At 42.7% G+C, this 20,672-nt stretch overlaps 1 long non-coding RNA gene across 9 annotated transcripts in view; it reads left to right on the top strand.

The window, feature by feature from the left end:
* The window catches only part of LOC125169015 (uncharacterized), a 112,202-nt gene that overhangs the window by 65,351 nt on the left and 26,179 nt on the right, over window positions 1-20,672 (top strand). For 4 of the 9 annotated variants that reach the window (XR_007153401.1, XR_007153404.1, XR_007153405.1 and 1 more), the window contains 2 exons: window positions 9,149-9,234; window positions 12,279-13,074. This is a non-coding gene — a long non-coding RNA (uncharacterized LOC125169015). Of the gene's footprint in view, window positions 1-9,148; window positions 9,235-12,278; window positions 13,075-14,269; window positions 14,329-20,672 lie in introns of those variants that run through there. The other 5 variants (XR_007153400.1, XR_007153398.1, XR_007153403.1 and 2 more) reach the window with 2 other exon arrangements.

Here is a 20,672-nt window from a genome sequence, read left to right as displayed (position 1 = left end):
AGAGAGAGAGAGCAGGGGAGGAGTAGAGAGAGAGAGAGAATCCCAGGCACCAAGGGTGCCGAGCCCGACGTGGGACTCGAACCCACTAGCCGTGAGATTGTGACCTGAGCCGAAAGCAAGAGTTGGACACTTAACCGGCCGAACCACTCAGACACCCCTGGAGTATTTCTCTTATCTTGGCTGAGAATCTTACAGAAGGGGCAGCCCAGAGCTTGCTGAACTTTCAAAAGAGGGGGGCTAGTCAGCCAGACAGGCAGTAGGTTTAAATATCTTACCCTGAGTATGTTTTACAGAACAGTTCCGATGTTCGAAACATTAATACAAAAAGAAGTCCGGGTCAAGCGAAAAACTCTAGGTTAAACTGAGTCAAACGGGATGGTTTGCAGCAGAGGCCTCTAACACGTTACCACGCACTGTAATTCTCCAGGACAGCGTTGCCCAATGGATTTGTTCGACAAAACCCTTTCGCGAAGGATAATCTTAGAGAATTAGCGTTTCAAGGAGTAAACTTTCGGAAGCACGGATTCAAATGTTTTAAGATGGCAAACACCTGTGGGCACAAGGTAGTTATTCTCTGTGTTGTACAATAATGGACCGCTTTCTTTGTTATGATTTATTAAACCCTCTGTGTCTGACATCAACATTAATTACGCGGTGGCTTAAAGCCAACGAGAAAGTTCACGTAACCATCACCAAAGAGTTAAATAAGTTGTCCAGCTGTTGATGGTCAGGTTAAATTATCCCTGAATTTTTGGCATATCTCCCAGAACAGGTACTAATTTAAAAAGAGAGAGAGAGAGACAGAGAGACAGAGAGAGAGAGAGAAAAAAAAAATCTGGATTTTACTGGTGAGATTCCATTGCGTGTTCACAAATGAGAGCTAATTCCATTGCTACTCCCCGTATGTACCCCAGAAACTCCACACGAAAGGAGATGTGAACCTCGCCTGATCCTGGCGAGCCCTTCTGTTCCCCTTGGACAGTATTGCCCTGATAGTTTCCACCTCCCTGGGTTCCACATGGTCCCAGGGAGGGACCATGGGTCCACCTTGGTTTCCACACTGGCTCTTCCTGAAGGTGGTTGGGGAAAGGGCACTAACAGAGGTCAGCCCAGTGGAGATCTTAAGCACATCCTTGGTTGTAAACCTTCCTCTCTTGAGGTTCTTACAGAGCTGCCTGTTCATGCCAAATGTTAATTCTTGCCGGGGACGTAATGTCTAATAAATGTTATGAAAGAATATCATTTTTCCCGTAGAAGTGAAGGTGCTTTGAAGGGCAGGTTAAGAATGGGATTCGTTTCCCAAGTAACATCTGCGGGTCACGTGCTGGCCTATAAATTACTTCTTTGCTAAAGCCCCACCCCCCCGCCTCGATTGTTACACCAGCCTTGGAAGCAATTCTCACCCGGAAGGAAGAATGGGACTTAACCGGCATTTGCAAGATGTGCAAAGATGAGAAGTAAACAAACAAAAACCCTAAACGTAAGACAACCCCACCACCCGTGCTAATATTTGTCTTTTTTTTACACGGTCCCGCAAGTCCGCGCAAGACTCGGAACTCATTAGGAGATGTCTCTGAATGAAAAATAATGGGGCAAATTCAGCTTTGGGAGGTCTCAAAGCCCTTATTTTCATCTCCTTTGTAAATATATCCCTGTTGACACCACATGTGTTTCCCAGCTTTGGAGACGCAAAGGCCTTTGCTGGAGAGGATTCACTCCACACCCCGGCAGGAAAAGAGCAGGGGTTCAGCGTAGTTAACTGAGGTTTACCCACCAACTTGTCTGGTGTGTTACGGGGTGGAATATTTCTCCCCTTTCTATTCTTTGAAATGGTTTGAATTAAAATAGCTTACTCAAGGTCACTGGAGGCATATGGTCCTGCTCAAAACTTTAAACAAAACATTAGTTTTTACAACCTTTTGTAATTTGGTATTGTATACAACATGGTTATATGCAGAGATTCTGTAATCTTTTCAGCGGTGACAGAAATATGAGAAGCAAATTTATAAGCCATTTAGTGAAGCATTTAATCAATTTCATGCATAGGAAATAACTCTGATTGCTTTGCTTTATCAATCTTTCTCTCCGGGAGAACTGCAGTCAACGCGATCTCCAGACACTGGCTGGGGGGTGGAGGGGGTGGGCTTGGGGGGGGGCAGAGAGCAGGGATGGGGTGGGGAGGGGTGGGGAGTGTGCACAAACCTTTCAATGCACTTGAGATATCAGGGACTTCTGAAGTCCAACAGGGCTGCCACAGCATCTCTGAACCTTCTGGAGGCTGTTAATGTATTTCAGAAAGAAAGTACGGGGTCTAATGTTTAGAAGAAGTTTTTCGAGGACTTTTACTGCAGAGTTACTCATTAAACACCCTTTCTCAGAGTGACTCTCATGTGCCCAGGGTGGCAGACTGTGTCCAGCTTTAGGCTCAAAGAAATGTCCGGTGGTTATTACTTCCAAACACATGAAAACTAAAACAACTTACACTAAAGCTTACTTCTGAATCAAGGAGTCAAAGTTATGCCCCGAATAACTGAAAAACCCATCACTGTGGTCTCTTACAAGCAGAGATAGTTTAGCATTTTCCAGATTATTTGAATGGTCTTTTAGGGTTCGTGGTGGGATTCTCTTCTGAATTGCTTAAAAGATTAATCCAGCTTTTGGCTACATGGTGGGTTAATGTTTTCTTTTCTGTCATGTGCTTGAACCCCTCTTAGAACACTTTACCCCAAACACCATCAGGTTCTTAAGTGAAAAAAAAATCCTGAGGGAGCAGATGACGATTTTGCAGCAATCACTATCTGCTAAACTATATTAAAGTTGCATCAGCTCTACTTGTCCTCAAAGATTGGAAGTCATATAAAGGTACCGTAGACATAGTTTCTAATTTAGAAAATAATTTGCTTCCACTTATTTCTGAACCTAGAGAAATATTCCAGTGAATAAATTCCAATCGAGATTATTTGGTTCTGATTTTAAATCAGCTCCGTGCATGGATCTCATTTCCGGGAAGACAGGTGTTTCACATCCCCTTGTAAATGTGACATGCACAGGGATGTCTCTGCATTGGCACTTCAGTGGCGTGCCATTGGTATTTATTTTGCCGTGTTATTGAAGCTGTGGGGACCGCACGATTACATTGAACAGAGTTGCCTTGGTAATCCTGGATGAAATTGGTAGCTCTAAAGGAGATTGGCCAGTGGAGGTTTGCATGTCTATTGTCTATCTATCTATCTACCTATCATCTACCTATCTATCTATCTATCATCTATCTATCTACCTATCATCTATCACCTATCTATTTCTATCTATCTATCTATCGATCTATCTATCATCTATCTATCTATTATCTATCTATCTATCTATCTATCTTTCCGTTGCTAGTCAACCCTTAACTCTTGGATTAAACCAGTGCTTCGCTGACTTTATTTTTTTTTTAATTTTTAAAAATTTATTTATTTTGAGAGAGAGAGAGAGGGACAGGATGGGCAGAGAGAGAGGGAGAGAGAGATAATCCCAAGCAGGCTCCGCACTGTCAGCACAGAGCCCGATGTGGGGCTCTATCTCACAAACCACGCGATCATGACCTGAGCTGAAATCTAGCGTTGGACACTTCATCGACTGAGCCCCCCAGGTGTCCCCTCCTTCACTTCAAAAAGGAAAAAGAAGGCATCATTTTAGAGGAAAGATGTCTTTGGCATAAGAGCAGATATCTGGTGGGGGAAAAAAAGCGCAATTCCTCTGGGTCAAGGTATTTAACATTTTTAAACGAATTTTGAAGCTCAAAGCAATTACCATACACTTACTGTCCTTGTAAATACTAGAGTTTAGAGCTTAAGGCTAACGCTCTCCCTGCCACTACCTGCAACCTGAGTCGTTTTCTCCAGCTTTCTTGATGTGACCTATGTTAGCAAAGGCTTGCTTTTGTCTTTCCAGCCAGAGAAGCCCTAAAGCGTGTGTCATAGTCGGCAACGTCTCATTGTACACTTGCTATTTTCACTCATCAGTGTCTTGGAGGTTTGGGCGTTGTGAGGAGAAAGAGATATACATCATTCTTTCCAAGTGCTTCAGGAATTTCCCAGGGTACGAATATACCAATGCCCATCAACGCTCATTGAGTTATTCCCATACACTGCACACATATTCTTCTACTGTGTTACACTGAATATGCTTGGACATACTTCCTTATGTACTCAAGTATTTCCCATATGCTTCCATGCGTAACACTCCTAATGCTCATATGCTGTCAGTATTTTCTGAGCATGGGCACCTAACGTGGAATTGCTGGGGATGTATATTTTATTTTCCGACCCCTACTGCAAAACTACCTAGCAATTCTAAATCAAAGTCCTTCTAGAATCTCCGATTCCACTCAATTCTACTCAAGCCTACATGCCACTTGGTCACTCTCGTTCTTTGTTTAAAAATGTTGCCTTTGGGGCGCCTGGGTGGCTCAGTCGGTTAAGCGTCCGACTTCAGCTCGGGTCACGATCTCGCGGTCCATGAGTTCGAGCCCCGCGTCGGGCTCTGGGCTGACGGCTCAGAGCCTGGAGCCTGCTTCCGATTCTGTGTCTCCCTCTCTCTCTGCCCCTCCCCCGTTCATGCTCTGTCTCTCTCTGTCTCAAAAATAAATAAAACGTTAAAAAAAATTAAAAAAAAATGTTGCCTTTGCTTCTTCAAGAAGATGGAGACCATCTAAAGAGCCTTCTCACCGAGTTGTCCTCATGCCAGGGCAAGCTGGGCGGGGCAGCCCAGTCACCTGCCAGATGTCTAGAAATTGGGCTTTTCAGGCCCACTGAGGTGGCCGGCTAGTCAGGGATTGTGCAGCATGGGTCCCAGCACCAGACCAAACTGAACCCACTACGAATCCTTTTCAAATGGGTTCGGAAAGTCAATCACATGTTTCTATTTCAACCATGACATTGATGCCCAAATCAAACAATTGTTTCGGATAATTCATACTTAAGGCCTGCAGGTGTTTAGCGTTTGAGGAGACAGCCTTGCGACAAAGGTGGTGTTTGCTCAGGACTTACGGCCTGGGAGGGACATTGTTCTGGAACAAGCTGCCAAGAACAACTTTCCTTGTCCCCTTCACTCAGTGAATTTCTGTTCCTCTCTGCAGTACCTCATGCCCATGTTCTCCTCTCCGTCTTCATTGCTGCCTCTTCAGACCCTCCCCATCCCCACCAGCTCTTTAAACAATATGGTCGGTCTGTATTTACCCCAGCACACCCTCTTTTTTTCCATGCATTGCATCCGTTAAATCCATGAAACACAAATCTCGTTCAGATTAGTTCTTGTTTACAATATTTTCTTTTCTTTATATAGTTTTTAATGTTTATTTATTTTTGAGGGGGGGAGGGGCAGAGAGAGAGGGAGGCACAGAATCTGAAGCAGGCTCCAGGCTCTGAGCCGTCAGCACAGAGCCCGATGCGGGGCTCGAACTCAGGAAAGGCGAGATCGTGACCTAGGCTGAAGTCGGACGATTAGCCGACTGAGCCACCCAGGCGCCCTTACAATATTTGCTTATTATTCAGACTCCTTATTCTACTGCTCAAGGTCCTCCATGATTTGTCCCCAGATCAGTCTTTTAAAACGTATTTTCTCCTCCTTTCTCTGTCTTCAGCTTAGCAAAACAGAATGATCATGATTCCTTCAACCTTGCTCCCTTCCTGCTCTTCCCCTGACCTGGAATGCCATTCCCTGAACTCCAGAGGAGACCTTGTCCTCAAAGTGGGGGACTCGATGTGGCTTGTGCCATCTTCCTCATGTTCCACCAAAACCAGTGTCACCATTATCTGGGGGGACAGCCACAGGTATTAGCACAAGGAAGGGAAGACAGAAATTGGATGTTGGGTTAGTGCTACATAAAATGGCTGGACTGAGTATAATCTCAACAAAGGTTAAGCAGATCCTAAGTGATGGATGGCAATGTGTTTTCTCTCTCTCTCTCTCTCTCTCTCTCTCTTTTTTTTTAAGTTCATTTACTTTGAGAGAGAGGGCAGAGCCCAACGCGGGGCTCCAGACCACGAACTGTGAGATCGCGACCTGAGCCGAAATTAAGAGTCGGACGGTCAACTGACTGAGCCACCCGGGTGCCCCTATGTGTTTTCAATTCTACAGGCTACAGCAGAAAGTGAGAATGTAATGAAATTACAGCTGTATGAAAATGTTAGGCTACAGCAAGTTTCTATTCAGTGTTACCCTAGTGCAAGCATCTAATCAGGAAATGCGCTCCTATGTAACGCAGTGAAGCTTACCCGATGGATATGAATAGCATGTTTAGTCTATATTATGTATAGTAATTCACGGACGAAAATGATACTTTGGGGTCGCTTAGTAGAACATATACTTTCGGTTGATTTTTAAGGTAAAGAGCATTGATTTTATATCATTTTCTTCATACTTTTCTTCCTGTCCCCCCCCCCCCCCCCCCCGCCCATCTAACTAATGGTATATATGCTTAGGAGTAGCCTAATGGAAGTTAGCAACATAAATCCTGGCCACAGACCAACTTTTCTTTTCTTTAAAGATAATTGGCAATTATTGGGATTGGGTCTCTAAAAACTAGCTGTTGAAACTTATTTCTAATAATGAACAATTAGAAGCCAACTGTATGTCCAAGAGTAGTAGACTGGTGACATACACATAGCAGGTCAATACTGAAATTGCTGTGAAGGCCGTAACAATATTGAAAACTCTTTTTGACATACCCTTAAGGAAAGTGAAATGGCAAACCCATATGGGAACCTAACTCTAGATGCAGATGGCCCATGAACTTGCCAGCGTGGTAGAATTGCAAGTAATTTTATTTTTTTAACAATTTATTTTCTATAATGAAATACTGAGTGGATATCAAAATCCAAGCATTGCACCAGCTGTATTGCTCCCAGCTGAGTGGGGCCCCCCTGGGCTGGAGGAAGAGGATTCCTTCCTCTGTTATCCCAGAATGGCGGCGGGAGGGCTTTCTCCTAAGTAGGGCAGAGGACGCGTTGCCCTTACAAACAAGGAGAAACTGTACCAATTCTCCTTAAGGAGACTGGTTTAAACAAACACTTGTAAGAGGAACCTGATGCTTCAGCACAAGGGTAGGATTCGTCATATCTTCCCCAGCTACTATAAACACACCCTTGTCTCCTGATCTTGATGGATTGATTATCTTGTGGGGTGGGGGGCAAAGAAAACTAGCAGATGGGATTGCCAGAGTGCCTCACTAGTCTTCAAGGAACTGTAGAAAATGGGAGATTTACTGGAAATTGAGAGATCTGCAAGTGGTGATTTACTTTCCAAAATATTTCACAGGTGACTTTGGGAAATGCTTGAAACACTCGATAGCCCATGAATTAGATGCGGAGTTTCAACAGGATTTAGGAGAAAATCTTAATTGGATGTTCGGTAATTTTTTTATCAGAGGGTGATGGAGATTTAGAACGTCAGGCTGGGAAGGGAGTTGGAGATAGAAGCAGAGATCACGTGGGTCCCACATGGGTTCACTGAGAACACTCTATGTCAAGCTGACTTATTTTTTCTGATAAGGTGAATACATAGCAGGCGAGGGATGTCATAGACCAGTACTCTTCAAACTGTGATGTGTAGGGGCACCTGGGTGGCTCAGTTAGTTAAGCGTCTGACTTCGGCTCAGGTCATGACCTCGAAGTTCATGAGTTCGAGCCCCGCATCGGGCTGTGTTGACAACAGACAGCCCGCTTTGGATTTTCTGTCTCCCTCCCCTTCTGTCTTTCTCTCTCTCTTAAAATAAATAAATCGACTTAAAAAAAACCTGTAATGTGTGGAGGAAGTCGCTTAAGGATTTTGGTAAGATGCATATTCTGAATCAGAATGCCCAAGATTCCTCATTCCTAAAAGGCTGCTGGCCCAGGGACCATACTCTGAGTAGCAAGGCTCTAGACCGTGGGCTCCAAATATGGCTTGTTAAAAACCAGATTCCTATGCTGTAGGTCCAAAGTTGCTAATTCATTAAGCCCGAGGTTACAATTTTTCAATTATGATGTTCTCTCCTAAAAAACAACAGCTTTCGACACTGCCTAGCAAGTTACAATATCGTTATAGCTTTGATTACAGCCAATTAGGTATATTTCTAACTGGTTAGACTATTACTCAATTTTTGATGAAATGAATTACGTCTAGCTCTGTATAACTTCTTTCTCCTGTACGTACCTCTATTACTGCATAATTCATCTTTCAGTTTTGAGCGATTCAGCTTCTCCTATGCATGCCCTCCTTCTTGCCGACCCTTAATGGACTTTGTATGCTGTTACTTCTCTCTGAACCGAGTCGGGCGTTGACTTGTGCTGTGTCCCTGAGCTTCAGGCGCTCATGTGGCCAATGGCCATGATAATACTTTCTCTATCTACTTTGACGAGGACCAAATCAGAAGAAGCCTGAAAGAGTATCCAGAGCTTGATGTTACAAATCAGGAATCTTGGGTTGTAGGCTGTTCTCTGTCAGATCTGATGTGACCTTAGGCAGCCACCTGACTTTGTGTCACCAATAGTGAGAAAGTTGTAGAAAGTATGAAGTGCTAAAACACCATTTTTTTTTTTTATTATTCATGGTCGGAAAATATAATATATTTTTTTTAATTGGCAAAATTAACACGCCGAATTAATTGAGCAGCATTTAATTAGTATCATTAATATTTCCGTGACTTCTCTCCATTGGCTGTGTTTTTTGGTGAATGCCTACAAGAGGAATCCAATAGATAAGCATCGTTTTCACCTGACACATAGGCTAGATTCCCCCTATGCAAGATTCTAGCTGGGGACCGTATTTTTTGGCCCAAGTTGCCACCATAGTATGTAGAGATCACTCTCTTTCATATTGTGTAAGCCCATTGTGACAGCACAGGGCCAGTGGCACCCTCCATTTGTGCTTGACCTAGAGTTCCCGTTTTCAATCCCTCTTTGGCTTTGGCCAGAAAAAGAAGTCAATGATTATGTGCTAACTTCGCTGCCTCTAGGGCCACCTTCTCCCACTGGTCTGTGAAATCAGCATTCCTGTGATGGTATCTCATTTATAACATTCTTTGCCTAAACATCAGTGGATTTCAGAGAGAAGAAACACAGACAACTAATTTTTTTAAATTAAAAAAAAAAGTTTCTTTTCTTCTTTTATTTATTTTTTTTTTTAGGGTGAGTCTCTCTAGCTGAAGACATCTACTGAAGAGAGTCCAGCTAATTACGTGCAAGGATTAACTTCTCAAGGACCCAGAAAAAGGTCAGTTGGAAACGGTAAAGGCCTGAACGATAGGATGGGTTAAGAAGATGGGCTCCAATGGCCTGGGCTCTTATTCTAACTTTCTTGCTGGGTGATGGTACACAAGTTAGCTTACCTCTCTGGGCCTTCTTGCTGGGTGATGTTAGGTGAGTTAGCTTGCCTCTCTGGGCTTCTGCTTTCTTCTCTGTACAGTGAGGATTAAAGGAGGCAATCAATTCTATTAGAATCTATACTGATAGGAGCAGAAATATTTGTTTTGTGCCCCAGTGTACTCCAAGTGCCCAGAGAGGCTCTCTGCACATAGTAGGTGTTGGATGTTTACTGAATGAATAGCTTCCTTCCAGAGTGACGGAAAATATGTAAGCCTTTTTCTGAGTTCCCTTCTCAACTTTCTTCACATTCTCTCAAAGTGATGCTTCGTCGGAATATTCTTATTGTTCTCTAACAGTCAAATGGCCCCAGTATTTTGTTTACCGTGCCAGACCAACACTAGTGGCATAGTTAAAAGTCTAAACATTCCGTGGACTTTCACATCCTCCAAAATGTTTATTGATTCAAAGAAAGTAGATGCAAATATTTGAAGCTTCAACCAAGTTTAGGCTTCCTTTTTTTTTTTTATTTTACTGTTTACAAAACAAGGTATTTTATGGATGTAATTTATACATCGAATAGAAGAGGGCTATTCCCAATATTATCTTTATCTTCTAGACATAAATAACAAACAACTCCAGTAATCAAAATTTACTACAATTGTAATAGATTTTGGCAGAGTTTATGGATTGCGTACCCTGCTAACATAACGCCGACTTCCAAGGATAGAGGCCAGGATTTTTAGTTTGGCTTTGTTAAGTGGAAAAAAAAAATCTACTACTGTATTTGTAGCTTTTACTACATTCAAGAGATTAATTTTCATAAATAAAATAGTTTATACCGGCTTCTAATCAGAAAGTTGAAATTATCTGAGGCAATGGAACCACTCAAAACTTGTATACTATGAAAATATTTCAATAATTAATGCATGCTTCATCTAGAGTAATTGACAGGAGGTCATAAACGTAATGGGCCATCTGTGTTTGATTTGTACGTGAAAATGCTTAAAGGGATAGGCAGGTAATTCAAGCTTCTCTGGCAAGGAAGATTTGTTCCAACTCCTCCAAGAAACAGAGCCGTTTACTAGGGGGATTTGCTTTCTTCTTTCTTAAAGTCTTTTCCAGATTTCTGCTGGAGCTACACACTTCTCCTTGCTACACATTCTCATGCAAGCATCTCCTTTAGAGTCAGTATATGTGGATCACAGCCATCCTCGACAATTCTACTTGGTTGTCCTGGCCTTTTCAATAGGAACTTGAAAGCCATATGTATGATTAAAAAAAACTATACCAGAGGCTCACTCCAATGCTGTGACTTTACCACTGATTTCGCTCAATCTGACCACTTCCAAAATTTATTTCGCAATTTTGCCTCTTCCGTCAGTTAACAAACCACCTTGCTTATATTTGTAAACAAAGAGGAATAGGGCCGCTAGGAACCTTAGCAGCATTTTTGTAATTCACTCCTTTGGGGGTGGACCAGAATCACAATATTTCAAGGTGTAAAATGGTCTTGGTGAACATCAAAGGAGGTTCTAGAATTCTCTGCGCAAGGACACCAAAGAGCATTGAATAATTGCCTAGAAGGCTGTCCTGAGATCCAGACCCACAGGTTCATCCAAGAGCACCTATTCAGCTGGCATTTACTGAGCATTTATCATCTGCCACGTGTTGTGCTAAGTAAGCAATGATTATGCTGAAAGCCACGTTGTTTGATGGGTTGAACTAAACCAACAAGGTCCCTGCCTCATGGATCTTATGTTCTAGTAAGTGCAACTTTTTCCCTAGACATCTTATAGACACCAAGAACGCCATGCTAGAAACCTAAATGTGCCATCTCCCCTAATTACCTCCCTTCTAAAAATCTGTTTCTCCTCCCGTATGCCCCAGTTTGGGAAAATGTGCCACCCAGTTGTTCCAGGCAAAAACCCAGGATTATCCTAGGCTTTTCTCTTCATCTTTCCTCTTCACCAGAGCAACCCACAAGCTCTGTCCGTGCTAACGACCTACCACTCTTTGACTCTGCTTCCTTTTTTCCATCCCTAATGGTAACACCCTTAATTAGGTTCTTTAAAAAAAACTTTTTAAAAAAAATATTTATTTATTTACTTTGAGACAGAGAGAAAACAAGCAGGGGAGGGGCAGAGAGAGAGGGAGGTGAGGATCCCAAGCAGTCTCCGTGCTGTCAGTGCAGAGCCTGATGCAGGGCTGGAACTCAACGGGCCGGGCCAAGAGATCATGAACTGAGCTGGTATCGGGTCGGACGCTTAACTGACGGAGCCACCCAGGCGCCCCACCCCCATCTTCATTCATACATATACATATGTATGTATATATTTGTCTGGAATATTGCACCAGCCTCCAGTAATGCTTTCTTACCAATCTAGTTTTCATACTGTTGCCAGAATGGTATAGTCAACATACAATGCTAACGTCATTCTGGCATTTCCTTGTCAAAGGTCCTTCCTGGGATGCCTGGGTGGCTCAGTCGGTAAAGCGCCGACTTTGGCTCAGGGAATGATCTTGCAGTTCGTGAGTTCGAGCCCCATGACGTGCTCTGTGCCTAAAGCTCAGAGCCTGGAGCCTGCTTCGGATTCTGTGTCTCCTTCTCTCTCTGCCCCTCCCCTTCTCTCTCTCTCTTTCAAAGATAAATAACCTTTAAAAAAAAGCTTATCCTAAAAGGCCCTTGCTGCAAGAGTACTACAATTGCCTTGGAGACGAAACCCAAACTTTTTAACATGGCCAAAGGACGACTCTTGCAAATGTGGGCTGGGCCAGATTCTCCAGGGCCACCTCTTGCCACATATCCTGCTCTGTAGTCACATGGAAGCGTGTCCCCTGACCACATGATGGGACGTTACTACCTTTGAACGTATAGCTCCCTCTCCCTGGAATCCTTGTGTCTTCACCCATCAAACTCAACTCAGACAGTTGATGCCTTTCTCTTCTACACAGCTGCCCTTTCCTGAAGCTTGCCTCGGTTATTAGTGGCTCCTATCGGAATATTCTGGACTCGCCTCTATGGTAGGTGGCATAGCACAGATCTGTCTCCCTGTCTCACAAGGTCACATGGGCCTGCGTGTGGGAGATGTATTGAATAGAAGGTATTGAAGGATATTCATCATGTGCCCAGCCTTGAAGCTATGTCTGGTCTAACACGTAACAGGGTTGAAAGCCAATTCTCATATTTGTCTTTAAGTGGGACTGGCAAAAGACGGTTTCTCTCTTCTTTCTCCCATCCTGTTATATCTGAAACCGATTGTTAAATCACTCCCAGCCTTCTCTTTTCCAGGCTAATTTTTCTCCAGTGTCTTTGGCTCTTGAGTACTTCTTAATATTCAGCTATGTCCGTCTTACAGCTCTTATATACAAACACGTGGCTCTTAATACTTTTAACCTACACTCTTCAGGTTTTCCAAAAAGCTCTGAGAAAGATACAAGAAAAAAAAAATCAGTGCATTTTATTCCGGTTTTTGAAATACAGGAGAATTTTTCAGTTCCACTATGGCATTCTACACAATGCCAATTGGCTAAATAAAAATAAAAAAAAAAATCCCCAAAAAGTGAGGAAGATAGAGTATCTGCATGTTGAACTGAAAGTTTGGTTTTTCAGATACATTTTTGGTTTTGAGCAGCCACAATCCTTCCCTTTCTCTCCTGTAGAAGTCAACAAAATACCAGCTATCCTGATTTTTTTTTTTTTTTTTATATTAGAAAGTGAGAGAGAGAAAGATGACGAGCCGGGGAGAGGGGCAGACAGAGAGAGAGAGTGAATCTTAAGCAGGCTCCGCGCTCAGTGTGGAGCTTGACACAGGGCTCAGTCCCACGACCCTGGCTGGGATGGTGACCTGGGCCCAAATCGGGAGTCGGACGCTCGACCGGCTGAGCCAGCCAGGTGCCCCATCCTTCTGATTTTTAATCAGAAAATATACATATAAAATATAAATTCAATAAAAAATCTAAATGCGGATCTTTACTATTTCCTGAACACATGTTCATTTTCATTGATATATAAAGTGCACGTTCGGAATGGTACGAAAATGCGAACTTTATAATTTTTTTTTCAACGTTTATTTATTTTTGGGACAGAGAGAGACAGAGCATGAACGGGGGAGGGGCAGAGAGAGAGGGAGACATAGAATCGGAAACAGGCTCCAGGCTCCGAGCCATCAGCCCAGAGCCCGACGCGGGGCTCGAACTCACGGACCGCGAGATCGTGACCTGGCTGAAGTCGGACGCTTAACCGACTGCACCACCCAGGCGCCCTCGAAAATGAGAACTTTAAAACCTGTTAATGAGCACGGTTAACTATATATTGAAGCATAGGGGTAGTTTGCATAGGAGAACTCCAGTTATACCAGGAAGAAAATGCAGCAGGCGGGTAAGGAACCTGCATGTGTGATTGTTTCCAACACGGCTAAGGGCACTCAGGGTCCTGTGCTGTGTCGGATGCCCCCGGAAGGGGACACAGGAGCGTGATGTGGGTCAATCTTTGTTCCTCTTCTTGCACTGTGCTTATGCGGGTGATTTTGCCTTTAATGGGTAGGACTAGTTGTTCTTAACTCCCTGCTGATGATCTGAAGAATTTTAATGTATTTTTTCTATGTATTCAAACACTAACCTCCCCCCTCCGCAATATTAAACAGCCCCCGACTTTGCCACCCAGATGTGTAGAGTTCAAAGCAAATAACAGTGACAGGCCAGACGCAACTCAGCCATCTCTCAGACGAACGCACAGCCTGATGAGACAGAAGATTAAAAGCTTAAGTGGGGACAGTTTGAGCTGGTTGAGATAGGTGCAGCTGTGTTTTCCACCAGAATCTAGGTTCTTCTATTGTTTTTGATATTAAGAAAGCCATGTATACTTGTTACAGAGAAAACTTAGATATGTAAAGAGCAAAACTAAGAACATCCTTAAAATGAGTTTTCCTTTCCATTACAAACAGGCTGTTGTGGGGACGCCTGGGTGGCTCAGTCAGTTGAGCGTCCAACTTTGGCTCAGGTCATGAGCTCGTGGTTTGTGAGTTCCAGCCCCGCGTCGGGCTCTGTGCCGACAGCTCGGAGCCTGGAGCCTGTTTCAGATTCTGTGTCTCCCTCTCTCTCTGCCCCTTCCCCGCCCATGCTCTGTCTCTCTCTCCTTCAAAAATAAATAAACATTAAAAAAAACCAATAAATCAGCTGTCGTGATCCCATTTGTATATATCCTTTCAGCACATAAAATCGCATCCTGTTCCACATACACAGATCTATTTATTTGGTATTATTTTTATGGCTTCAAATGATTCCATTTTCTGGATTTACTAATGTGTATTTAACAATTCACTTTTATTAAATATTCCGGTCATTTCCTGTTTAAAATTATTTTTTAAGTTTATTAATTGTTGAGAGAGAGACAGAGAGAGTGAACAGGGGTGGGACAGAAAGAGAGGGAGAGAGAGAATCCCAAGCAGGCTCCGCACAGTCAGTATGGAGCCTGATGTGAGGCTCGAACTCACGAACCGTGAGATCATGACCTGAGCCAAAACCAAAACACTTAGCTGACTGAGCCACCCAGGTGCCGCAACATTCAGGTCATTTCTAACTTTGCTCCCTGTCAACATGTTGCTCTAAAATGTATGCAGTAAGACATCTTGATTGGTATAATCATCTCAAGAGGTTGATGTACTTGACTAAGAAACTATTGTTTGTTGAGAAGGCATATTGTGTGCTACAAATCAGTTCATGTATCTTTTTAAAAAAATTTGGGGCCTATAGAAGACTGAGAATAAGATATGAATACATCAAGTTAACATGAGTCTTTAAGTTTTTAATGTTTGTTTATTTTTGAGAGAGAGACAGAGAGACAGAGCATGTATACAGGCAGAGAGAGAGGGAGACACAGGATCTGAAGCAGGCTCCAGGATCTGAGCTGTCAGCACAGAGCCTGATGTTGGGCTCGAACCCGTGAACCATAAGATCATGACCTGAGCTGAAATCGGATGCTTAACCTATTGAGCCACCCAGGTGCCCCAGCATGAGTCTTTATTTTAAAAACTTGGATGATATGCCTTGTGAACAAACCAGTTCAGTGTTTGAGAATGAAAGGTAAAAAAATGTTTGGGGGCACCTGGCTGGCTCAGTGAGAAGAACATGTGAATCTTGATCTTGAGGTCATGAGTTCAAACCCTACGTTAAGTGTAAAGATTACTTAAAATACATAAAAACTTGAAAAAAATGTTTAGAAAGTGGGGTGGATATTTTACAGTGATGTGGTTATAATAGGACAAGGAGTAGACTTTGGAGACCAATGGGCAGGTGTTTGAATCTCAGCTTTCTGACTGGGCTGGTCATGACTCCTTGAGTCCAGACTGTATGTAGGTGGGAACACCTAACATTATACTTGGCAAGAGTTGGCATTCTTTTAAGTTGGTGGGAAGAAGTAGGGTCTCAGAACAAGAGGAGGGTAAATGGAAGATGGGGAGGAGGAGAGGATAAGAGTGTGAAGGAGATACTAAAATGATTCTGTGTGCCTGAGAAATGGGGAGAGGATTTGGTATCGTCTCCGAGTGCAGTACTGTAACTGAACCCAATGATAGTGATGATGATGATGATGGTGGTGGTGGTGGCGATGATGATGATAATGACAGTGATGGTGATGATAATGGTGGTGATGGTGATGACGATGGTGGTGATGGTGGTGATGATGATGGTGATGATGGTGATGATAATGGTGGTGCTGGTGGTGATGATGTTGATGGTAGTGTAGTGGTGATGATGATGATGGTGATGCTAATAATGGTGGTGATGGTGATGATGATGGTGATAATGCTGATGGTGATGATGATGGTGATAATGGTGGTGATGATGATGATAATGGTGGTGACGGTGACAGCTAAAGTAGAGCATTTACATTAATGATGACGATACCAGCTCATACTTCCACAGCACTTTTTATGCCAAACAGGGTCGGTAAGTACTTTAAATATATTCACCATTTATTCCTCACCACACCCTATCGGACCTGGCTCCTCTGCTTGCTGGAAAGATTACATAGGTTAACATAGGTAAAACGCTTAAAATAGTGCCATAAGTGTTTGTAGATAAAGTCCGCCTTTCACTGAGACACAGAGAGGTTAAGCACTTTGTCTAAGGCCACACAGCCAGTCAATGGCAGGAGTGGGGTTAGAACCCAGCCATATGGCTGGAGCCCATGCTGCCTCGAAGAGATCTCTGGCCAGTTGGGGCAGTGATAAGTTGCAGTTGCTCCTGCACTGACTTCGTTCCACCCACAAAATAAAAACAAAAGAGGTGTTTTCTTTCTCCACAAGAATGGCCCTGAATGCTGAAGTTTTCCAATCACGGGCGGTCAGTGGTCAGCTGGTGGTACCATTACTGCTGCGTCATTTCACCTCGTCTGACACACGCCATCCCTGTGGCCCTCTTTGGGGTGAATTGGGTGGGAAGGGCACTGTTTTGAGAGGATTGGTGGAACGTTATTTAGCCAAGTGGAAACAAGATACAGACCCAGCCTGTAGAAATGTCACCATTATTGGGAAATGATTTAAACGTTCCTTAAATAATCATTGGTTCCAGGACCATTGAGTTAAGACTGAGCTAAGGTTCTCTGTTTCTTGTCCTTTCCCCAGCTCCTCTTCCCCTTACCTTGCTTCTGCCCCTCAACTGTTTACCACCTCAGTACCCTGCCCCGACTGAAATGATAATATTAATAACAATAATGCTGGGAACTCACAATTATGGAGCTCTTATTATGTGCCAGGCACATTCATGCATTATCTCATTGAATCCTCATAAGAGCCCTCCGCGGAAGGAGCTATTTTTTTAAGACTTACTTTATATCGGAATAAATTGAGGTTCTGAGAAAGTACATCACTTAGCTGGTAAATTGATAAGGTGGAGTTGGAGCCCATCTCTATCTTGCTTAAATCTGATGCTAGATCTTCTCATCATCCAATGCACCAGAATCACCTGCACTGAGTGTCCATTTTTCCAGCATCACCTGATCCTTAAAAGGTAAATGGTAGGCGTACATAGATTTCCCCGAGTTAAATGCTCTAGCAAGTCTTTTTGCTTTCCATAACTTAAAAAATTTTCCATAACATTTTAATTCTACCATGGGCAAAAAGCTGTGCTGAGTACTCTGGGGACACAAAGAATTATTTAAAGAGGAAGATGTCCTAACTTTTGTGAGATATATATACATAAAATTTATAATACAAAGGTGGCAACTGTTGAGGTGTGATGTTCAGCTACAAAAGTGTAGTTATAATATATTAAGTGGGATGCCTGGGTGCTCATTCGGTTGGGTATCTGACTTTGGCTTAGGTCCTGATCTCGTGGTTCCTGGGTCTGACCCCTGCATTTGGGTCTGGGCTGACAGCTCAAGTCTGGAGCTTGCTTCCGATTCTGTGTCTCCCTCTCTCTCTGCCCCTCCCCTGCTCATGCTCTGTCTCTCTCTCCCTCAAAAAAAAAATAAACATTAACAATTTATAAGATAGTGTGAGTATACACTTACTACATGAGACATTGAAGCAAAATTTATTCAGGAAATAACTTGTATCCCAAAATTGGGATCCCTTATTGTTTGACAAAATAAGGATTCAGAGTAAATTTTAGAAAACTCAAATCCAAAAGTAGCATAATAAAATAGGAATGTAGAAGGAGGGAATTAATAAGATAAAACCTAAAACTAATGAAATAGAAAACAAACATAAAAAGGGATATATACAATCAAAATTAGTTTCTTTGAAAGATTGTCGAACTACATACACCCTTGACAAGCTCAATAAAGAGAAAGCAAGATAAATACAACATTATTAACGAATATAACCACAAAGATGGAGATAAGAAAACTTACTGGTAGATGTTATGTACAATTCTGTAGAAATAAATTTGGAAATCTAGAGGCAGTGGAAAATGCCCTGGTAAAAATAAAAATTCTTAAAGTAATTATTTTAAGAAACATGAATAGACCAATTATTGTAGAAGTGATTGGAAAGAAAAAGATCTATCACTAAAAAAGGCACCAGACCTAGACAGTTTTACAAGTGAATTCATTACATTATTTGTTTGTTTTGGTTTTGGTTTGTTTTTTTTAAACAGAGAGAGAGAGAGAGAGAGAGAATGAACGTGCAAGTGCAGGAAGGGCAGAGGGGGAGGAAGGGAGAGAATCTTAAGCAGGCTCCACACTCAGTGTGGAGCCCCATGTGGGATCTCATGACCATGAGATCATCACCTGAGCCAAAATCAAGAGCCAGACACTTAACCAACTGAACCACCCAGGCACCCTGCATTCCAGTTTTGAAAATCAATTGCAGTGTTACATAAAATCTATTTGACCATAAAAAGGAAAGATACTAAAATAATTTTCTGAAGACAGATTCTTAGGACAGTACAGAATTTGAATACCAATTTATATAAAGAATTATGTACAGAATATTAGCAAATCAAACCCATCAGTGTGTCAAAAGCATATGACACCATTACCAGATAGAGTCTATTGCCAGAATATAAGAATGTATCTTAACTCTTCGAATTTTACATAAATTGTGGGAAGACTTCCAATCACTTGTAATGGATGTGATGGTGGCCCATGAATTGTTAATGTTTAATTCTTAAATTTTGATTCTTGAATAGTTTGGAGATTGTAGGAGTGAGGCTGGGAGGGAAGGGGGACTTCGGGGGGAAAGAGAAGGAGTCATTGGGCTTTAGGCAAATGCATTAGTTATTTGTGCTGATTTATTTAATTTTTAAGCGATGCCAGTTGAAGAGAGGAATCATAAATAAAGAATGACCCCTTAAGGAATACCTACCATGTTCTAAACCCTTGGCTAGGTTCTCTGCCTACAATGTCTCTTAATGGTTTAGTCAGGTCTGGGTTAATGTGCAAACAGAGCGCATACATGCACACTCACATCAATGGAATGCCTTCTAGAAACATTCGTTCATAAAGGAACAAGAACAACGTGTCATTTTTAAAAAAGTTAGTTAATAGAAGGGCTTATACATGGAACATTATTATTGAAATAGGCTGCAAAGAAACACTTCAAATACTTTACTGACAGATGCCATTCACGAAGCAAGAGAGATGATAATTTTAACTGACATGTAAGTTCATAGATCCTGGCAATTATTTAGAAGCTCATTAAAATGGATGGGGCGCCTGGGTGGCTCAGTCGGTTAAGCATCCGACTTCGGCTCAGGTCACGATCTCACGGTTTGTGGGTTCGAGCCCCGTGTCGGGCTCTGTGCTGGCGGCTCGGAGCCTGGAGCCTGCTTCGGATTCTGTGTCTCCCTCTCTCTCTGCCCCTCCCTTGCTCGTGCTCTGTCTCTCTCTCTGTCTCTCTCTCTCTCAAAAATAAATAAATTAAAAAAAGCAAGAAACTCATTAAAATGGCTTTGCTGGTTGTAGCCATGGGGACACTAAGGCTCACGCTGCAAAGACTTCTTGGCTCACCCCGGTCTGCTTAGGCAGCCTTAACAGGGTAAGTGTCCTCTTACCCTGTGGTAAGTGTACCACCTCTGAATGGAGAATTTTCTACTCCCACAATCCCAGGGCTGAAGCTTTTCTTTTCTATCTAGCACAGCTGTCTCTGGAGACACTTGGGATCCTGGGGAGGTTGGTGGGTCCCAAGAGAAAGGAGGAAATCTCTGGGCGGGTTTTTGTCACGAAGCAGTCTCCCAATTGTCCCTTTGAGAATGCTCTCGGCTTCATTGGTCTCTGGCATTGCCTGGGGGATGATTTTGAGGTTTACCTCGAGAAAGGAGATTCTCCGCTACGGTTGTCTGCCCCGAAAACCTGGTGCCTTCTTATGCGGAAAGGATCACTCTTTCTCATGGTGCACAAGGGCAACAGAGCAGAGCTCTGGCTAAAAGATATGGCCAAGAGAATTTAAACAAAGCAAACTGTGGACACCTCAGACATGAGACTCGGTAACGTACCCAGTTGGAATGATAGCTATTAGGTCAGTGGCCGTATGTCTATCCTATAAACAAGGATTATAAAATTTCAACAGGGCTTTGCCTCCCAACAATTATGTCAGCAGCCAATGATGATCACGAGACAGCTACCCTGTCTTTCTGCTTCATCACTTAAAGTGACAGTATCCAGCTTTCTTCTCTGCATCTATCATACAGACACATTGATTTCCTTTCTGGGGAAACACATATTTCTTTTCTCCTGCTAAAAAGATAAATCTGACAGATTTTAATCAAATGTAGTTGTTCACAACTACAGGAATTCGTTCAGTGCCACATATGAAAACAAAAATACACTCACAGTGAAAGAAGGAGTTTTGGGCTGAGTTGATTCGAAGAACACACTTGTATTAAAACGTGCACACACACACACAC

This window comes from Prionailurus viverrinus, chromosome B3, assembly GCF_022837055.1.
Source record: "Prionailurus viverrinus isolate Anna chromosome B3, UM_Priviv_1.0, whole genome shotgun sequence".
Taxonomy (NCBI): Eukaryota; Metazoa; Chordata; class Mammalia; order Carnivora; family Felidae; genus Prionailurus; species Prionailurus viverrinus.
The sequence above is the reverse complement of the archived record's forward strand: the minus strand, read 5'-3'. Positions and strand labels throughout refer to the sequence as shown.